This window comes from Eurosta solidaginis, chromosome 2 (assembly GCF_040869045.1).
Source record: "Eurosta solidaginis isolate ZX-2024a chromosome 2, ASM4086904v1, whole genome shotgun sequence".
Classification (NCBI taxonomy): Eukaryota; Metazoa; Arthropoda; class Insecta; order Diptera; family Tephritidae; genus Eurosta; species Eurosta solidaginis.
This window is the reverse complement of record NC_090320.1, coordinates 186,889,164-186,912,750: the sequence shown is the minus strand read 5'-3', so window position 1 is coordinate 186,912,750 and position 23,587 is coordinate 186,889,164.

Below are 23,587 nucleotides of genomic sequence, written 5' to 3'. Positions count from 1 at the left end.
TTTCAGTGTTATCTCATCTAATTTGTTTCGTCCCTCCCACAAATTGTCATCCTCCTAGCAGCTCCTTGCAGCAGGACTGCTCCATATATTCTTACTCCGGGAAGGCATCGAATCCAATCCGGGTCCGTCTTCTGACCCAGGTCCTGAGAAATGGTTTTGCTGCATCTGCCGGAAAAGAATCTTTTTAGGACGGTCATACTCTGTTCAGTGTGTCTCGTGCAAGGGATGGTTGCATCGGGCAGGTTGTTCTGGGCTTGATCCCAAAACCCGACGTCCACGTAACTTTTATAAATCTTTTGTGGCTCCTTGCTGTTCACGCCCAAGGGCGTCCCGTAGTCTACGCCTACGCGCCCCCCACTACTTTCCAGCAGCCCCGCTGCTCAGCAAGCCACAACAAGTACCCGCTGCTGCTCACGCCCCACGGCGCCAACAACTCAAACAGCTGATACCACTCATAACTACTACCTTCGTGTTAAAGAGTATTTTATGAGGGAGTGGGCCATAGTTCTATAGGTGGACGCCATTTAGGGATATAGCCATAAAGGTGGATCAGGGTTGACTCTAGAATGCGTTTGTACGATATGGGTATCAAATGAAAGGTGTTAATGAGTATTTTAAAAGGGAGTAATCCTTAGTTCCATAGGTGGACGCCGTTTCGAGATACCGCCATAAAGGTGGACCAGGGGTGACCCTAGAATTTGTTTGTACAATATGGGTATCAAAAGAAAGGTGTTAATGAGTATTTTAAAAGGGAGTGGGCCTTAGTTCTATAGGTGGACGCCGTTTCGAAATATCGCCATAAAGGTGGACCAGGATTGACTCTAGAATGCGTTTGTACGATATGGGTATCAAATGAAAGGTGTTAATGAGTATTTTAAAAGGGAGTAATCCTTAGTTCCATAGGTGGACGCCGTTTCGAGATACCGCCATAAAGGTGGACCAGGGTGACTCTAGAATGTGTGTGTACGATATGGGTATCAAATTAAAGGTATTAATGAGAGTTTTAAAAGGGAGTGGTGGTAGTTGTATATGTGAAGGCGTTTTCCAGATCGCGACCAAAATGTGGACCAGGCTGACACAGAACATCATCTGTTGGATACCGCTAATTTATTTATATATGTAATACCTGCCAAGCTTTTAAAGGTTTTTTATTTCGCCCTGCGGAACTTTTTCATTTTCTTCTACTTAATATGGTAGGTGTCACAACCATTTTATAAAGTTTTTTCTAAAGTTATATTTCGTGTCAATAAACCAATCCAATTACCTCACCATGTTTCATCCCTTTTTTCGTATTTGGTATAGAATTATGGCATTTTTTTCATTTTTCGTAATTTTCGATATCGCAAAAGTGGGCGTGGTCATAGTCGGATTTCGTTCATTTTTCATACCAAGATAAAGTGAGTTCAGGTAAGCACGTGAACCAAGTTCATTAAAGATATGTGGAGTTTTGCTCAAGTTATCGTGTTAACGGCCATGCGGAAGGACAGACGGACGACTGTGTATAAAAACTGGGCGTGGCATCAACCAATTTCTCCCGTTTTCACAGAAAACAGTTAACATCATAAAATCTATGCCCCTACCAAATTTCAAAAGGATTGGTTAATTTTTGTTCGACTTATGGCGTTAAAAGTATCCTAGACAAATTAAATGAAAAAGGGCGGAGCCACGCCCATTTTAAAATTGTCTTTTATTTTTGTATTTTGTTGCACCATGTCATTACTGGAGTTGAATGTTGACATAATTTACTTATATACTGTAAAGATATTAAATTTTTTGTTAAAATTTTACTTTAAAAAACATTTTTTTTAAAAGTGGGCGTGGTCCTTCTCCGATTTTGCTAATTTTTATTAGGCGTACATATAGTAATAGGAGTAACGTCCCTGCCAAATTTCATCATGATATCTTCAACGACTGACAAATTACAGCTTGCAAAAGTTTTAAATTACCTTCTTTTAAAAGTGGGCGGTGCCACGCCCATTGTCCAAAATTTTACTAATTTTCTATTCTGCGTCATAAATTCAACTCATCTATCAAGTTGCGTCGCTTTATCTGTCTTTGGTAATGAATTATCGTACTTTTTCGGTTTTACGAAATTTTCGATATCGAAAAAGTGGGCGTGGTTATAGTCCGATATTGTTAATTTTAAATAGTGATCTGAGACGAGTGCTGATGAACCTACATACCAAATTTCATCAAGTTACCTCAAAATTTACTCAAGTTATCGTGTTAACGGCTATGCGGAAGGACAGACGGACGACTGTGTATAAAAACTGGGCGTGGCATCAACCGATTTCGCCCGTTTTCACAGAAAACAGTTAGCATCATAAAATCTATGCCCCTGCCAAATTTCAAAAGGATTGGTTAATTTTTGTTCGACTTATGGCGTTAAAAGTATCCTAGACAAATTAAATGAAAAAGGGCGGAGCCACGCCCATTTTGAAATTTTCTTTTATTTTTGTATTTTGTTGCACCATGTCATTACTGGAGTTGAATGTTGACATAATTTACTTATATACTGTAAAGATATTAAATTTTTTGTTAAAATTTTACTTTAAAAAAATTTTTTTTTAAAAGTGGGCGTGGTCCTTCTCCGATTTTGCTAATTTTTATTAGGCGTACATATAGTAACAGGAGTAACGTCCCTGCCAAATTTCATCATGATATCTTCAACGACTGACAAATTACAGCTTGCAAAAATTTTAAATTACCTTCTTTTAAAAGTGGGCGGTGCCACGCCCATTGTCCAAAATTTTACTAATTTTCTATTCTGCGTCATAAGTTCAACTTATCTAGCAAGTTTTGTCGCTTTATCTGTCTTTGGTAATGAATTATCGCACTTTTTCGGTTTTACGAAATTTTCGATATCGAAAAAGTGGGCGTGGTTATAGTCCGATATCGTTCATTTTAAATAGCGATCTGAGATGAGTGCTCAGGAACCTACGTACCAAATTTCATCAAGTTACCTCAAAATTTCTTCAAGTTATCGTGTTAACGGACGGACGGACGGACGGACGGACGGACATGGCTCAATCAAATTTTTTTTCGATCCTGATTATTTTGATATATGGAAGTCTATATCTATCTCGATTCCTTTATATATGTACAACCAACCGTTATCCAATCAAACTTAATATACTCTGTGAGCTCTGCTCAACTGAGTATAATTATCCAAAACTCGCGGAAGAGGAACGCATACTCCCCAGGGAAACGCGTGTCACTCTTGCTCAACTTCGTTCTGGATACTGTAACAGGTTAAACTCTTACCTATCCAGAATCAACCCCGACATACAAAATGTATGCCCCGCTTGCAATGTGTCCCCACATGACACCAACCATCTCTTCAATTGTAATGTGGAACCAACGCCTCTAACACCTCTTTCCTTATGGTCCACCCCTGTTGAAACGGCAAGTTTCCTTGGACTCCCGTTAGAGGATATTGATGACAATTTGTGATCGGTCGCGGCTATTAGGTGGGGCGAGCATTGCTGCAACAACAACAACAACATGGCGATGGCGAGTACCGAAGAAGGTTTAATGATGAGCTGTACGAGCTATACGTAGACATCAACATAGTCCAGCGAATTAAAACGCAGCGGCTGCGCTGGCTAGGCCATGTTATTCGAATGAAAGATAATGCTCCGGCCAAGAAAGTGTTTCTATCGGAACCCGCCTATGGAAGCAGATGTAGAGGGCGGCCCCACTCCGTTGGAAGGACCAGGTGGAAAACGATTTAAACTCCCTTGGTGTGACCAATTGGCGCCGGTTGGCGGAGCGAAAGAGCGACTGGCGCGCCTTGTTGGACGGCCATAACCGTTTAGACGGTTAAGCGCCAATTAAGTAGTAAATAAGCTAATATTTTTCATTATAAGGGAAATGTGTGTGGGAACTTATGCATAAGTTTACTTTTCTTTGAGTTACGACTACAAAAGCGTGTTGTGTAATGCTTGCTCGAAATAGCGGCTTGAGAACGCACATTGAAAAAAATATTCCCCAATTTTCTCCTACAATAAGACTTGCTAAGTTAAATATCACTGATACAAATATATTTTTCGCTAAGATATAGCTTTATTCTAGTCAACGACTAATATCTGTTAAATAAAAGTAGGCGTGGTCCTTAACCGATCCCGTACATTTTTACTAGAAATACTTCCTGCTATAAAGAAATTATGTATTCACAATTTTATTAAGATATGTTAATTTTTCTTCGAGTTATGGCTCCCGAAACAAAAAATTTCTTAGTCAAAAAAGTGGCAGGGCTACACCCATTTTCAAATGTTAAAATATTGATATTAAGCTCTTTCATATTAAGCGCTTTTTTTGCAAAGATAGAGCTAATTTTATTCGTTCACGACCCTTTTAAAAATATTTCATACAAAAGTGGGTGTGGTCCTTAACCGATTTCGTAAGTTTTTCTTCGAAGCATTCCTTATAGTAAAGGAAACCTCTGTGCCAAATTTTGTTATGAAAGGTTTAACGATTTTTGATTTGATTAATAATATTTTTAAAATTGATTTTATCACAAATGGGCGGTGCCACACCCATTTTAATTTCTTTTTTTCAAATTTTGATCAAGCGTCTTAATAAACGTGCACACATAAAATTTGGACTTTCTAGGTGTATTATTTATTAAATAGTTTTTTTTTTTGTGTTTTCCAAAATGTTATATATATAAAGAGTGGGTTATCATCCGATTATGCTCATTCTGAATAGCTATGGAAGATGAGTGCCAAGAAATCCACATACCAAATTTCAATAGGATATCTCAACATTTACTCAAGTTATCGAGACCACAGACCGACAGGCGGACGGCCGGATGAACAGACGGCGATGACTATATCAATTCCCTTTTTCATCCTGAGCATTTTTATATATGGAATTTGCTCGATTCATTTATACGGTTGATCCTACCGTTATATTACCAAAGTTAATATACTCTGTATACAAAGCACGCTGATTACAAAAATGCAAGGCGCGATAACCTCCGAAGAGATTTCAGGCCGAGCTTCTCGTCCAATTTGCGTCGTGCTCGTTTCTTTTTTCGTACAACTGGCGGGACGGCACCTACATGTTTTATGCCCACTCCGAACTTTTCAACTTTTTAGACTCAGCTGAGCAGAGCTCACAGAGTATATTAACTTTGTTCGCATAGCGGTAATCCGTAACGGCATAAACTAATCGAGATAGATATGGACTACTATATATCAAAATGATTTGGGCGAAAAAAGAAATTTATTTAGCCATGTCCGTCCATCCGTCCGTCCGTCCGTCCGTAAACACGATAAATTGAGTAAATTTTGAGGTATCTTGATTAAATTTGGTGTGTAGGTTCCTGCGCACTCATCTCAGATCGCTATTTAAAATGAACGAAATCGGATTATAACCATGCCCACTTTTTCGATATCGAAAATTTCGAAAAACACAAAAAGTGCGATAATTCACTACCAAAGATGAATAAAGCTATGAAACTTGGTAGGGGGGTTGACCTTATGACGTAGAATAGAAGACTAGTAAAATTTTACACAACGCGCGTGGCACCGCCCACTTTTGAAAGAAGGTAATTTGAAAGTTTTGCAAGCCGTAATTTGGCAGTCCTTGAAGGTATCATGATGAAAGTTGGCAAGAGCGTTACTCCTATTCCTGTATGTGTGCCAATTAAAAATTAGCAAAATCGGATGACGAACACGCCCACTTAAAAAAAAATTTTTAGTCAAATTATAACAAAAAATTGAATATATTTACAGTATATAAGTAAGTTATGTCAACATTCAACTCCAGTAATGATATGGTGTAACAAAATAAAAAAATAAAAGAAAATTTCAAAATGGGCGTGGCCCTTTTTCATTTAATTTGTTTAGAATAATTTTAATGCCATAAGTTGAACAAAAATTAACCTGTTCTTGTGAAATTGTTAGGGGCATAGATTCTATGACGATAACTGTTTTCTGTGAAAATGGGCGAAATCGGTCGAAGCCATGCCCAGTTTTTATACACAGTCTACCGCCTATCCTTCTGCTCGGCCCTTAACACGATAACTTGAACAAAAATCGATATATCTTTACTAAACTTTGTTCACGTACTTAACTGAACCCGCTTTATCTTGGTATTAAAAATGGGCGAAATCCGAATATGACCACGCCCACTTTTTCGATATCGAAAATTTCGATAAATGAAAAAAATTCCATAATTCTGTACCAAATACGAAAAAAAGGATGAAATATGGCAATTGGATTGGTGTATTAACGCAAAATATAACTCTAGAAAAAACTTTGTAAAATGGGTGTGACACCTACCATATTAAGAAGAACAAAATGAAAAGAGTTCTGCAGGGCGAAATCAAAAGCCTTTGGAATCTTGGCGGGAATACGGTTCGTGGTATTATATATATAAATAAATTAGCGGTACCCGACAGATGATGTTCTGGGTCCCCCTGGTCCACATTTTGGTCGATATCTCGAAAACGCCTTCCCATATACAACTAAGGACGACTCCATTTTAAAACCCTCATTAATACCTTTAATTTGATACCCATATCGTACAAACGCATTCTAGAGTCCCCCTGGTCCACCTTTATGGCGATATCTCGCCGCGTCCGCCTATAGAACTAAGGCCCACTGCCTTTTAAACCACACATTAATACCTTTCATTTGATAACCATATCATACAAACAAATTATACAGTCACCCCTGGTCCACTTTTATTGCGATATCCCGAAATGACGTCCATCTATAGAACTAGGGCCCACTCCCTGTTAAAATACTCATTATCACCTTTCATTTGATACCCATATCGTACAAACGCATTCTAGAATTACTCCTGGTCCACCGTTATAGCGATATCTCGAAAAGACGTCCACCTGTAGAGCTAAGGATCACTCCCTTTTAAAATACTCATTAACACCTTTAATTTGATACCCATATCGTACAAACACATTCTAGAGTTACCGCTTGTGCACCTTTATGGCGATATCTCGAAAAGACGTCCACCTATAGAGCTAAGGATCACTCCCTTTTAAAATAATCATTACCACCTTTCATTTGATACTCTTAACGTGCAAACACATTTTAGAGTCACCCCTGGTCCACCTTTACGGCGATATCCGAAATGGCATTCACCTATAGAACTATGGCCCACTTCCTCTTAAAATACTCTTTAATACCTTCCATTTGATGCCTATGTCATACAAACACATTCCAGGGTTACCCTAGGTTCATTTTCCTACATGGTGATTCTCCCTTATATTGTCTCCAAAGCTCTCAGCTGAGTATATAATGTTCGGTTACACCCGAAATTAGCTTTCCTTACTTATTTACTTTGGTGCTAAACGAGATGGTACACCAATATTAGTATTGATATCACTCCGAAAAGTGTTAACACTGCACTAAATTTTTGTGTGTTTGGGAACTGATTACGTTCTTCCGTTTGATCGTTAAAGAAATTAGGATTACGCTACAGTCGCACTCATTCTATGTGAGCTCTTTTATGACTGGCCAGTTCAATCTTATCCAATCTATCTTAAAAATCTATATTATTAGCCTGCCTTTGGGCGTAGACATGTATATGGATTGCAAAAATAGTTTTAATTTAATTTCCATTTTTTTGTAACTCCCTTCTAACGTACATATTACCTGTAGCTGTATTTCGTTGCTAACTATTACAACTAAAACACTAGCTAGCTTACCGAATTGCATGATGGAAAGCAACAATAAAAAGTAATCGAGTTGAGTTGAAACCGCTTAGGTAATTGTCGACCTGATTGATAGTGATGTATAGTAGTTTGTTTTTGCAAGCGAGCTTGAAAAAAACGCTTCAACTAGCTAAACAGTTTCATTATGGCTAAACCATACAGATGGTGGAGGTTTATCAGCTAATTGTTACTTTTTTTAGCTGCTATGACATTTCTACTTCTAGCGCACTATGTTTTTGACACTCAACCAGAGAATTACAAAAACAAAATACATGAAATGCGTGTGGTAGGTTGTATGTATATCACCCTGCCGCCATGCGTTTATTTTGTTATTTTTGTTTATCTGCACATTCGTATGTTTATTTCATTCGCTCGTTCACAATAGTGCCCTATTTTGGAATATGCAACACTATACAATACAACACTGTCAATCAGGTCGACAATTACTTAAGCGGCTTCAACTGAAACCGCTTAGCCAACTCAACTCGATTACTTTTTATTGTTGCTTTCCATGCAATTCGGCAAGCTAGCTAGTGTTTTAATTGTAATAGTTAGCAACGAAATACAGGTAGTGTTGCATATCCAAAAATAGGGCACTATTGTGAACGAGCGAATGAAATGAACATACGAATGTGCAGTTAAACAAAAATAACAAAATAACAGCATGGCGGCAGGGTGATATACATACAAACTACCACACGCATTTCATGTTTGAGCTTTTGTTTAAAATAGAAGTGTTGAAATTTTAATGAGCATAAAATCACAAAAGTCAAGGACTTAACGTTTAAATCATTATTTATTTGTGCCATTTTTCACTTTCAAGTTAATTTAAATTGAGATTTTCTAAAATGCCAACAGCCAAAAACATCGAGATATACCACTTATCTGTGTCTACATCAGGGATAACCATTTAGCTGAATAATTATTGGCGCCACTTCACACGTATTGTTATTCTTTTTCGTCTTTAGTTGTCGCTCAACAAGCAGAGTAGCAAAGTCGATTGTTGGTGCCGCTTGTTTGCGTACGACTATGCTAATTATGCTCGAAGTTTCGTAATCTTGCGCATAAATAAACAAACCTCTTGCACACGATGTTGCCTCGTTGCTTGCTAAAGGCCGCGGTACAATGACATTTTTCATATACATAGATGCGTTTAACACAAGCTTATGCATTCCAATAACATCGCCACAATCAAACAAGATGTTGCGTTTGTAAATATGAAGGAACTTCAGACTTAGCAATTGAAGTTTATTACGCCTTGCCCATTCACATACAAAATTTCCAGAAGCACTGTAGTAAACATTCTCCCTATACAACAGAAATACTTGCTAACATATTTGGTATCGGATTCGATTGTTATATTGCAGTTTTTAATTGCGAAAAATGTTAGAAAATATACCAACCAGTGGGAAAAATAATTTCACTTGCAAAGTGTGCCAACACCTTTAGCCAAAGCAAATGTCAAATTCTTCTTCTTATGATTGGCTTAGAACAAAATTGGGGAGTTGGCTACTTTTCAATATCAGATGGCACCCATGTCGCTCATTATGCCGTTATCCTTAAAAATAAGTGCAACCTACTCATAATGCATAAGCATGTGATAAACTCATCTATTTGAAAAACTGCTTATGTGTCGGACCTATAATAGGCGAATGAATGGTGTATCAAGTGATTTGTACTATTATCCGCTCTCACTAATACAGCCACAGCATGGCGGAACGATACAAGGTGGCAGCATGGTGACATACATACAAACATAAATAAAAATTCCATGTAATTTGTTTTTGTAAATTCGATGGACAAATGTCAAAATCATTCTGCACCGGAAGTTGATGTATCAAATCAAATAAAAAAAGTTTATAATCATCTGTCCCATGCTGCCACCTTGTATCGTTCCGCCATGAGCCACAGTTTCAATTTTGGTTATCCCTGGTCTACATATTAACATGCTTATGAAGGAATACAAAAATGCGTAAGTACGAATATATGTTTGTGCTTACTGAAAGCAGAGTGTAACAGAATTTACATCAAACAACTCTAGTATATACGTTAGTATGTGTGTATATTTATACACATGTATGTACATACACATTTGCTTCATATTAAATTTGTAGCCGTAATATACTTATGCCAAAAATTGTCGGTGGCTGATGCAGTTGAGAAAAGCAAAAACCAAAGAAATTGTGGGTGTAAAAAATTAAAACATTTGCATGCGTCGCATGTAACTTCTACAAGTCGAAAGAGCTAAAGCTTGTAACAATTTTTTTGTTGTTGAAAGAAAGACTGTGAAGAGAACAGAAGATCTTTTTTGTAAAAACTTGGAGGATGATAATGAAAGTATGGAAAGACCATATTTTGCATTGAGGGTAAGTATATATGTAAATAGTGTTAGCGAAATACTGTATTCTGAAGTCGACTTTTGTAAAACCAAATATTACCGGACTTAAGTTGTTTATTTTTAAATCGTATGCGAAAAGAGCTATTGAATTTTTTAGATATTCAATTCACAACCATGGAAAAAACTCAAGTCCTAAAATTTTACATGCATACGACACTCTTGTGAATTGCCCAATTGTTTTATGTATAATTTAAAGGCAATTGCATCGTTTCGAGAAATTATGCTTTGTGGTATGTGTACTTGTAGCTCACATTTTAACATCAATGTCAACTGCCCGAGTAGGTAAAACAAAATTTGTATAAGTCATGATAAAGTAATTCCAGTTTTTGTTTATTTAATTGTAAACCGTTCGAAACCAAGTGAGAGTTCAGACAGGCGGATCCCCTATCGTGCGATTTCTTTAAGTTAATGCTGGTAAAACTTAACTGCTGTGGAGGAACATTCTATAAAGGCGTGTAATTTCGGGAGTATGCTGACGATATTAATATCATCGGCCTCAACATCGGTAAGTTGTACTTATTCCGAATTGGAAAAAGAAGCGGAAAGAAATAGTAAATACTTTGTTTGTTTGAAAATCAGCATCAGCATCAACATCAGTTTTAAAATCCAGAAAATAATCGCTCTTACCAATAAGTGCTACTTTGGACTTGGTAGGTAATTGAAAAGTAAAGTCCTTTCTGGGTAAATGGAAATCATGCTCTACAAGTCACTTATCGTACCCGATCGAGATTCGGTCCAAGCTCAATATACAATTTCATTTTCATGAAAAGTGTGCAAATAGGGACGTTTCAGTTAGGATTCCTGTGTCTCCAGCTGTAAGCCTGTCCAAATTGAGACAAAGATATTCTTATGAGCTCCAGCTCATGAACAAAAATTTGCTTGAAGCTTCATATAAATTTGTTGGTTAGGTCTAAAATTTCGCTATGAATCTCTACTTCCACACTTTATTTAAGATTCTTTCATATTATCGGGATAAAGGAATAACTGGGGATTTATGATTAAAAAAAATACAAATAATTGATCCTCATAACCAAATAAGTCTCTGCTACATTGAGTTAAAACCATACGCTAGTACTATCAATATGCCAGTGTGTGTTTTCATGATGGCAGTAACCCCCAAATATGTTTACTACTGGATTAGTGTGATTTTCAAATTATCTGCTCAAAAATTTTTTCTATCTAGTGTATTTTTTTGTAATAAGGTAAAAAGTATAACCAACAAGTGAGGAAAGCTAAGTTCGGGTGTCACCGCACATTACATACTCAGCTGAGAGCTATGGAGACAAAATAAGGGAAAATCACGATGGATATATCGATTTTTGCTCAAGTTATCGTGTTAACGGCCGCGCGGAAGGACGGACGGTCGACAGTGTATAAAAAATGGGCGCGGCTTCAACCGATTTCGCTCTTTTTCACAGAAAACAGTTATCGTCCTAGAATCTAAGCAGCTAATTTTCTTTTATTTTTGTATTTTTTGCACCATATCATTACTGGAGTCGAATGTTGACATAATTTGCTTATATACTGTAAATATATTAAATTTTTTGTTAAAATTTGACTTAAAAATGTTTTTTTTTTTTAAGTGGGCAGGGTCGTGCTCCGATTTTGATAATTTTTATTAGGCGTACATCTAGTAATAGGAGTTATGTTCCTGCCAAATTTCGTCATGATATCTTCAACGACTGCCAAATTAAAGCTGGCAAAACTTTTAAATTACCTTCTTTTTTTAAAAGTGGGCGGTGCCACGCCCATTGTCCATAATTTTACTAATTTTCTATTCTGCGTCATAAGTTCAACTCACCTACCAAGTTTCATCGCTTTATCCGTCTATGGTAATGAATTATCGCACTTTTTCGGTTTTTCGATACCGAAAAAGTGGGAGTGGTTATAGTCCGATATCGTTCATTTTAAATAGCGATCTGAGATGTGTGCCCAGGAACCTACATACCAAATTTCATTAAAATACCTCAAAATTTACTGAAGTTATCGTTAACGGACAGACGGACCGACGGACGGACGGACGGACGGACATGGCACAATCAAATTTTTTTTCGATACTAATGATTTTGATATATGGAAATCTATATCTATCTCCGTTCCTTTATACCTGTACAACCAACCGTTATCCAATCAAAGTTAATATACTCTGTGAGCTCTGCTCAACTGAGTATAAAAAGCACACTTTCTGACAAGCACTCCTTTTGTGAAATATAAATTAAAACTTTTATATTCGTTTTGGTCGAGTTTGGGTGTATTCGGCGAGAAATTTCAGCATGATTTTTGCACCCTCAAAACTTATAGAAACATTTTCTCTCCCGCTCAATGAGCGAAACTTGCTTAGTTTTCAACGAAAAGAAATCAGCAACCTTCAACAACAGCTGTTTGCTTTAATGTTTTCGTTTGCGGATACATTAATTTTTCATTAAATCAATGACATAATCCAAATTAAATTAGTTGTTAGATTTGCTGACTTTTTTACTTACTGCCATGCTTTTCATTTTACTAATTTGAGTCAATGGTTACAACTGAACTACTTATATAAAGTAAAGTCAAAGCTACAAGTATAGTCAAGATCAGATAAATAAAGATGAAAGGTTAAGTGGATGAAACGTAGGTACATTGAAGTCTTTAAAATGTCCGAAGAATCAATAAGTCCCCTTCTACCCTGCAATGAACTCTGCCCACGAATTGCCATTCAGTGCATCAGCATTATACCAATTGACATACTAGTTACATAGTTCATGCCAAACCACCAAACCCTTTGCCTTACTATTCATTCTATGAATCCGGGTTATATCAGTTGACACATTAGTCGATCTAGGCATCATCTGAATGCATTTTGATACACAAACTAGCTCATAAATCAGTATCCTGTTAGTTAATATACTAGTTTATGGTACGGTAGTCTTATTCGTATTGAAAAAAAACGCGAAAAGTGCTAAGCTAGCTAAAATTTATTTTGTTGCCAATTCAATAAGAAAATATAAAAAGTGAATATTAAAACAATTTAAAAAATTCTAGTCAATGAACTATTTGAACACCGACTAGTATCAATAAGGGAGGTATTAAGCAAGAAAAGCAAAATTTTCACAACACCAAAGTGTTATTACATTAACCAGGTTTTTTATTATACCTTTCATGAAAATGAAATGGTATATTAATTTCGTCACGAAACCGAAAATTGTAAGTCCTTAAAGGAAAATAGATAGACCCACCATTAAGTATACCGAAATAATCAGGTTGAAGAGCTGAGTTGATTTAGCCATGTCCGTCTGTCCGTCTGTCTGTTTGTATGCAAACTAGTCCCTCAATTTTTGAGATATCTTGATAAAATTTGGTGAGCGGGTGTATTTGGGTGTCCGATTAGACATTTGTCGGAACCGACCGGATCGGACCACTATAGCATATATCCTCCATACAACCGATTTTTCAGAAAAAGAGGATTTTTGTAATATCTTACCCAATTTAACAGATTGAAGCTTCAAACTTCACCATATACTTTCGTATATTGCACATATTGTTGCCTGAAAAAATTTATGAGATCGGTCTTATATATAGTATATATCCCCCACAACCGATTGTTCAGATAAGGAACTTTTCGTAATTACTGCCCTATTTTAGGAGCTAGAGGCTTCAAATTTCAACGAATGCTTACGTATATAGCATATATTATTGTCTGAAAAAATCATAGAGATCGGTTGTATATATAGTATATATCTCATACAACCGATTGTTCAGATAAGAAACTTTTCGCAATTTCTACCCCATTTTAACAGTTATAAGCTTCAAATTCCACCGATTGCTTACGTATATAGTATGTATTTTTGTGTCAAAAAATCATAGAGATCGGTGATATGTATAATATATGTATGATGGTATATATAGTATATATATATTTTTTTTACGATTTCGGCCCCATTTTAACAGCTAGAAGCTTCAAATTTCACCAAATGCTTACGCGTATAGCATATATTGATGTCTGAAAAAATCATTGAGATCGGTGGTATACATAGTATATATCTCATACAACCGATTGTTCAGATAAGAAACTTTGCGCAATTTCTGCCCCGTTTTAACAGCTAGAAGCTTCAAATTTCACAAAATGCTTACGGATATAGCATATATTGTTGTCTAAAAAAATCATATAGATCGGTGGTATATATATTATATACTTCATATAAACTGTCATTTTGAACCCTTTTTTACGGCTAGAAGCTTCAAAATTCATCAAATTTCATCAAATAGTTACGTTTACGTCATATATTTTTGAAATACGTGATTCGTAGTCATAGTTTTTACATACAGACCACAAAAAACGTGAAGCTTTGCATCCTCACACAGATTACCTACCTATTTTTATACCTTTCATGAAAATGAAATGGTATATTAATTTCGTCACGAAACCGAAAATTGTAAGTCCTTAAAGGAAAATAGATAGACCCACCATTAAGTATACCGAAATAATCAGGTTGAAGAGCTGAGTTGATTTAGCCATGTCCGTCTGTCTGTTTGTATACAAACTGGTCCCTCAATTTTTGAGATATCTTGATAAAATTTGGTGAGCGAGTGTATTTGGGTGTCCGATTAGACATTTGTCGGAACCGACCGGATCGGACCACTATAGCATATATCCTCCATACAACCGATTTTTCAGAAAAAGAGGATTTTTGTAATATCTTACCCAATTTAACAGATTGAAGCTTCAAACTTCACCATATACTTTCGTATATTGCACATATTGTTGCCTGAAAAAATTTATGAGATCGGTCGTATATATAGTATATATCCCCACAACCGATTGTTCAGATAAGGAACTTTTCGTAATTACTGCCCTATTTTAAGAGCTAGAGGCTTCAAATTTCAACGAATGCTTACGTATATAGCATATAATGTTGTCTGAAAAAATCATAAAGATCGGTGGTATATATAGTATATATATGGTGGTATATACAGTATATATATATAGTATATATATATATATATATATTTTCGCAAATTTTTGCCCCATTTTAACAGCTAGAAGCTTCAAATTTAACCGAATATTTACGTATATAGCATATATTGTTGTCTGAAAAAATCATAGAGATCGGTTGTATTTATAGTATATATCTCATACAACCGATTGTTCAGATAAGAAACTTTTCGCAATTTCTACCCCATTTTAACAGTTTTAAGCTTCAAATTTCACCGATTGCTTGCGCATATAGTATGTATTGTTGTGTCAAAAAATCATAGAGATCGGTTGTATTTATAGTATATATCTCATACAACCGATTGTTCAGATAAGAAACTTTTCGCAATTTCTACCCCATTTTAACAGTTATAAGCTTCAAATTTCACCGATTGCTTACGTATATAGTATGTATTGTTGTGTCAAAAAATCATAGAGATCGGTGATATATATAATATATATATGATGGTATATATAGTAAATATATATAGTATATATATATAGTATATATATATTTTTTGTACGATTTCGGCCCCATTTTAAGAGCTAGAAGCTTCAAATTTCACAAAATGCTTACGGATATAGCGTATATTGTTGTCTGAAAAAATCATAGAGATTGGTGGTATATATATTATATACCCCATATAAACTCTAATTTTTGCCCCCTTTTTACGGCTAGAAGCTTCAAAATTCATCAAATTTCATCAAATAGTTACGTTTACGTCATATATTGTTGAAATACGTGATTCGTAGTCATAGTTTTTACACGCAGACCACAAAAAACCTGTAACTTTGCATCCTCACACAAAATACCTACCTGTTTTTTATTTTATATTTATCTTAAAAATCGTTAAGGTATGTAGATCTGTTCACTATATATTTCTTATCTTATACATCCGATTATTCGGAGATTACGAACGGGATAAGATTATTGTTCAGCCCCATTCATGAAAGGTATGAAGTCTTCGGCACAGCCGAAGACAGTCCCATTCTTACTTGTTTGGGATTATGTCGCTGTCTATGAGTTGTCATAATCCCAATTGGAACAAGGGCGGTCTTGACCCTCAAAAGAAGAAACCTAAGAGGGCGGTCATCGTGGTGTTATGTCTAGTTTGCTTTTCTTCTCGAAATCCTGGGCTCGAGAACAATCAGGATACATTAATTTCAAGAAGTTTAAGAAGGTTTCCTTGTAAAATGGACAACTTGGGAAACCGATCATGTATATTTGTGCCATGAAGAATTTTTTCAGCAGAAACTAGCTTTATTGTAGAAGAAATGAAAAACAGTAACCACAATTTGTCTCCTGATGGAAAATATTGAATTTCGAGTTCGCTGTAATAGGGCCTCTTTTCTGTCGCTTCAAAATTTTTTCTGTTGACTTGGAAAAAAATTTCAACTCGAAACAAGTAAGGAAGCCTAAGTTTGGGTGAAACCGAATATTACATGCCCAGCTGTACACTTTAAATGCTGTTGTTGTTTGTTTTGCGTGCTTAAAAGTGTTACAAGGCTGCGCAATAATACATATACCTATGGTTCTATTTTGAAATAATTTTCTTTTAAAAGAAGCAAAAAGGATACAGAGGCTAACACCAATGACCTTGAGCGGGTAATAAAGCAGTTTTCCTTCAGATATGGGGATTTCCCTACTGTTTATTTTAAAATAAAGATATAACAGAACAATAAAAATACGATTTAACTTATTATTTTTGCCTACGACTCCTTTTAAAGTCATTTATATATTAAATAATTAAAAAAAAAAATGTAAGTCAAACGGTTTTATTGAAAACAATATTTACATGGAGTAATAATAATACTAAAAGCTGGAAAATAGTTAGGTAGTTCCTAGGTACTAGTCATCGCACTCCTCATCAATTTAGGGCGTTGATCAGACAATTAAATAAAAGCGTTGTACGCGTGAAATTTCTAAAAATGTGATTATGGTTCAGTTGGTCTTATATATGACTATCAATAGAAATTTACGCGTCCCAGGTTTTTTTTTAATTGTCTGATCAACGCCCTAGATTAATGAGGAGTCTGATGACTAGTACCTAGGACCGACCTAATTATTTTCTAGCTTTTAGTATTATTATTACTTCATGTAAGTATTGTTTTCAATAAAACCGTTTAACTTAAAAATTTTTTTTTTATTCATTTTATTTTCAAGTTTTTAGTCTCTATTTAATTGCCTATTATTTCTCAATCTACTTAGTTCATTTAGTGACTCATTACTGCAAGGACTTTCCTGACAATTTGTTACAATCTAATTCCTCAATACATAATCCTTCCAAAGACTTTACTCGAATCTACGCGACGTATCCTTGTCCCTCCTCCAACTCCAAGATATTCTGATGTCATTTCTACCGGACTATATGTAATATTTGTTCCAAATATGAGCCAAATCGGACATCATAGGTCGCTTTCTATTCATGTATGTATTATGTGTTCCAAATATGGACCAAATCGGACCACAAATATGACTTTTTTGAATATATCGATCTTTGCGCCACCTAGCGGCATTTTTGTTCTTATTATTGCATTTTCATCGGGTTCTGAACTATATTCGAAGATTCAAGCTTGTAGATTATCGGGAAGTTACTTAAATTTCAATTACACAATTTGTGCCAGCCATCTAACCAGCCAGCCTGTCAAGTCAACCTAAATAAACCCGTTTAATAACAAGTAAGGAAGGCTAAGGTCGGGTGTAACCGAACATTACATACTTAGCTGAGAGCTTTGGAGGCAAAATAAGGGAAAATCACCATGTAGGAAAATTAACCTAGGGTAACCCTCTATAGTGGACGCTTTTTCGAAATATCGCTATTAAAGTGAACCAGGGGTTACTCTAGAATATGTTTGTACGATATGGAAATCAAATGAAAGGTGTTAATGAGTATTTTAAAAGGGAGTGGGCCATAGTTCTATAGGTGGACGCCTTTTCGAGATATCGCCATGAAGGTGGACCACGGGTGACTCTAGAATTTGTTTGTACGATATGGGTATCAAATGAAAGGTGTTAGTGGGGGTTTTAAAAGGGAGTGGCCCTTAGTTGTATGTGAAGGCGTTTTCGAGATATCGACCAAAATGTGCACCAGGGTGACTCAGAAGATCATCTGTCGGATACCGCTAATTTATTTATATATGTAATACCACGAACAGTATTCCTGCCAAGATTCCAAGGGCTGTTGATTTCGCCCTGCAGAACTTTTTCATTTTCTTCTACTTAATATGGTAGGTGTCACACCCATTTTATAAAGTGTTTTCTAAAGTTATATTTTGCGTCAATAAACCAATCAAATGACCATGCTTCATCCCTTTTTTCGTATTTGGTATAGAATTATGGCATTTTTTTCACTTTTCGAAATTTTCGATATCGAAAAAGTGGCCGTGGTTATTGTCGGATTTCGGCCATTTTTTATACTAAGATAAGGTGAGTTCAGATAAGTACGTGGACTCCGTTTAGTAAAGATATATCGGTTTAGCTCAAGTTATCGTGTTAACGGCCGAGCGGAAGGACAGACGGTGGACTGTGTATAAAAACTGGGCGTGGCTTCTACCGATTTCGCCTATTTTCACAGAAAACAGTTGACGTCATAGAATCTAAGCCCCTACCAAATTTCAGAAGGATTAGTAAGTTTTTATTCGACTTATGGCATTAAAAGTATACTACACAAACTAAATGAAAAAGGGCGGAGCCACGTCCATTTTGAAATTTTCTTTTATTTTTGCTTTTTTGTTGCACCATATAATTACTGGAGTTGAATGTTCACAATTTACTCATATACAATAAAGATATTCAATTTTTTGTTAAGATTTGACTTTTAAACAAATTTTTTTTTAAAAAGTGGGCGTGTTCTTCTTCCGATTTTATTAATTTTTATTATGCATACATATAGTAATAGTAGTAACGTTCCTGCCAAATTTCATCATGATATCTTCAACGACTGCCAAATTACAGCTTGCAAAACTTTTAAATTACCTTCTTTTAAAAGTGGGCGGTGCCACGCCCATTGTCCAAAATCTTACTAATTTTCTATTCTGCGTCATAAGCTCAACCCACCTACCATCCGTCTTTGGCAATGAATTATCGCATTTTTTCGGTTTTTCGAAATTTTTGATATCGAAAATGTGGGCGTGGTTTTAGTCCGATATCGTTCATTTTAAATAGCGATATGAGATGAGTGCCCAGGAACCTACATACCAAATTTCATCAAGATACCTCAAAATTTACTCAAGTTATCTTGTTAGCGGACAGACGGACGGACGGACGGACATGGCTCAATCCAATTTTTTTTCGATACTGATGATTTTGATATATGGAAGTATATATCTATCTCGATTCCTAAATACCTGTACAACCAACCGTTATCTAATCAAAGTAAATATACTCTGTGAGCTCTGCTCACCTGAGTATAAAAAGTGAGCGTGGTCCTTAACCAATCTTATCCATTTTTACTAGAAATGTTTCCTGCTAAGTATAAGGAAAATATTTGTACCAAATTTTGTTACGATATATGAATTTTTCTTCGAGTTATGGCTCCCGAAACATTGAAAATTGCTTAGACAAAAAAGGAGCGGTGCCACACCCATTTTCAAAAATTTTTGTGTTTTCTAATTTAATGTTATTATTCAATTTAGAAAGTAAAATTCTATTGATACAAAGGCCTTTTTCGCTAAGATACAGCTTATTATTTTCGTCCACGACCCTTTTAACAATCTTTTATATAAAAGTGGACGAAAAAAGACGAACAGCTTAACCAATTTCGTTAATTTGTCTTCAAAGCATTCCTTACAGTAAAGGCAACCTCTCTGCCGAATTTTGTTACGATAGGTTTAACGATTTTTTCATTTATGATTAATAATTTCAAATTTTCGCCTGTGGCGCTCTTTTGAAGATTAATTTCAATTGAAATTCATTTCATCCTCTTTTGAAAAAGAGTTAATGACAGCGACATTAATTCCCAGACCGAAAAAGCAGCTAAGAGAAATTGTACTTAGAATTGCCAAAAAAAAACTATCGCTGATGTAACTGGCGTTGTTTTGGAAAAGTTTTTATTCGATATTATTATACGATTTTAAGATATTTATTCGCATTAATTCAAAATTTAAGAAGAGGTGAAAATTTATTGCAGTCTTTTTTTTAAATGTTGGAAATTATGGCGAAAGGAACTTTAAAATCGTGCTTTAATAGAGAATTAAAAATTGTTATTAAAATTTGTGCCACTTTTTATTCCAAGTCGGTTATGGCGCCTAAAAGTATTTTTGCTTTTAATTTTCTTTTTTAAAGATAGTTCATGTCAATGGTGAGAACAAGTATATTTGATAATAATTCACTTTTGTAAAATGAATTAATGTCAATGACGTTTATTTCAAAATGCTTTTGACATTATTTCTCTTTTGGATCAATCGACGTTAATTTTTAATAATTTTTTGCAGAAAAGCTGATAATTTGGCCCATAGTGCGGTCCTGGCGTTGTCAAGAATTTTGCTTCCATATTTTATGAGGGTGCGAAATGAATATAGGCCATAGATGTATGTAAATAATTTGGTTGGTATGTGGTTTTAACAAAATCTTACTAAAACGGTGCATTGTTTGTGCAGCTGTTACTGTTGCCCATAATGTTGCTGGTATTGGTAAAGATATCACTATGGCTTATGCCATTATGCATTCATGTTTCCGAGTGTAAAAACTTTAGTTTTATGCTAATTCATAAGATGCAGGCTTAATTTTTTTATTTATATTTTTTCCGTTTAAGTAGACATACTCTGCAGGAAAACCAACAATTTAAAACCAAATTTTATAGTTAGGAACTAGTCCCATCGTCACAATGTTTTGACCAGTTTAACAGCTTTGTCTTGTTTCACCCGTACAGACCATAGATTGTTTATGGGAAATTAAGTTTAACATTCGTACAATTTTGGTCTGATTTCTGATTTCAAACTTTTTTCGATAGCTTCGTACAACGGCTGATTTAGTTTGATCATTTGTTATTAGTTCTTGCGCGTTTTAGTTGCATGCTTTTAATTTGATAATCATAAACGAAAACTCATAATTTTTGCAAATAAATTATTGCAAGCAATAAATTATATACTAAAAATGAATGTTAAAAATGAATATTAAAGTGTTGATTGTGAAATTTCGATTTGCTTTTTCTTCCAGAGTTGTACATCTAAAGTGACGCGCCAAAGTTGTGCCAAACATGGCCTTTATGACGAACTAGTGAGTGCTGCTGTTGCACTTAAAAGCACCGTTTGTTGCAAGCAAAGCATAAGAAGAAGAATTTTACATTTGTTTTGGCTAAGGGTGCCTTCACACTTTGCAAGCTGCATAAGATTGCGTTGAACGCATCTATGTATATGCAAAATTTGTGTCTCGGTCATAAAGAACAGCAGTAAAGAATAAGAGATTTTCTCTACAAGGTTTGCGCGTGATACATCTACATTTACATAAGCCTCATACATTTGCTCGAAACTTGCATGCTTCTGCCATTGCATCATTCTCGGCCTTAAGACGAACAGCAAAGCAAATCACTTGCGGATTATAACATTTTAAGTTCAAATGTATTCTCTAGTAAAATCTCATGACTATTAAGGGCTCATATTAAGGCGGATCGACATAATAGACAAAACATTTTAAACTTTTATTTACCCATTTACTTAGAAAAATACACTTATCTAAAATGATAAATAGAATTTGCGAACTACGAAAAGAAAGTATCGTAAGTACTAGTCTAGGCAAAGGGCGACCTATATACCAAATTTCAAGCTAATCGAACCGTGAATAGAATTTTTCGAATAGATCATCCCTGATCCACTTCCCGGAAAGAAACACTATCTTGCTATATGAGTAGGCATAGTTTTAAAATAAGTACACATGCGTACATATATGTACACTGAAAGAAAAGGACTGGTAAAATCAACCGAAATACGGGTTAATTCAACCAAATTTCTGTCAATTTTTATCCATCGCAACAAGGTGTTGAATCAGCTGCACACAAATCGTTGATTCGTAATTGGTCATTTTAGTAGTCAAATGAACAAAACAAGTTTTTGCGACAGCTTTGTATGAAAGTACCTATGTTTCCAAATACATACATACGTAAATATGTGAATAGATAAATACGTATGCTTGCTACATATACATACATATTTACGCACTTACTAACCGAACTTCAATTCGGCGTACATCAAATATGCTTGCACATTAGACATTATTATACACTTTATTATTTTGTTTTATTAAACGCACTTTCACCAAATTTTATATTTTATAATTTTTTAATTTATAGGGTTGAACTTCGCTTTGCAAATAGAAATGAAAATAGTAGTCACAAAACTGATTCTCAATTCTTTCAGTTGCAGCTCAGCTCATTCTCAATTTCTTCTCTAGCATGTAGTTGCCACACTTGATTGTTTCGAACAAAACTTGTAGTATAAATGTTTGACATATGTAACATTTTAAGTAGAGAATTTGTAATTTATAGAAAAGTAAAGAATCAAATCGCAGGAAGGTAATTCACCACTGGAGTAACTTTACGTGTAATTCGGCAAGTTTAATTTTCGTAACACTTTAAGTTGAAACGACAAGGACAATAAGCCCTCCTTAATGTAAACGTACATATGTATATTTATATTTGTATATGTTAAAGAACTAGTATTAATGTAAGTGCACACTTCACTGCATCCCCATCCCTTCATCCCATTTTACTCATTTTTAATCTTGATGCATTTTTGTTGTCAACAAAACCATAGCTGCGCAATTAAACCCTTACTTGCGCTTATGAAATTCTTATGTAAATATAAACGCAACTATCCATTTGCTAAAGAACCGCTATTGCGTTTTCACTGCTACATGTACATACCCACTTACATTAAAAGGAGTAATGCAGTAACGGTTGAGTGTCAGCGCGAAAATGGAAACCCCTGCTAACACTTTGCGTTGATGTATGCATGGCTTAAATACATACATAAGCAAGTGTAGAAGTACTGTTTTCACACAAAACATGAGCAAGTTCTGTTTTTGATTCAAAGTGCCATTCTTTGCACCACATTTTTTTTTCATGTACATAAAAAATATTTTATGTTAAATAAGTAAGTTGTGTTGACATCCAATTTTTAGCATTTGTGGTTTTCCATTGCTGCACCATACACCTTGCCCCCCAATAGTTTATAAATAATTCTGCCATTGATTCCAATTTTTAGTTTGGGATTAAAAATACCACTCTCCTTCTTCTGAAATCGTTTTTCCGTTTCTAGTTGATATATGCATGATATTTTCAAATGGTACACCCGAGCTGTTTTGTTTCATCTGTTCATGGTTCCAGGACCTAGGTCCTTTCAGCTCTTTATTCTGTGGAGGGTGGAGCCGCGTGTGTGTCCAGAGCGATTCTTTTGCATGCGGTTCAAGCAGCTCAATGCTTCCGGTCGCTTGCGGTTGTTCTCTGGGTAGCCACTGAACATCCGTTTACTGGTTAGCCAATGTAAGAAAGCGACAACCTGGCGAGGCCACTCTAACATACATCTACTGGAGTGGCCATACAAATAAGCGCAGTTTTGG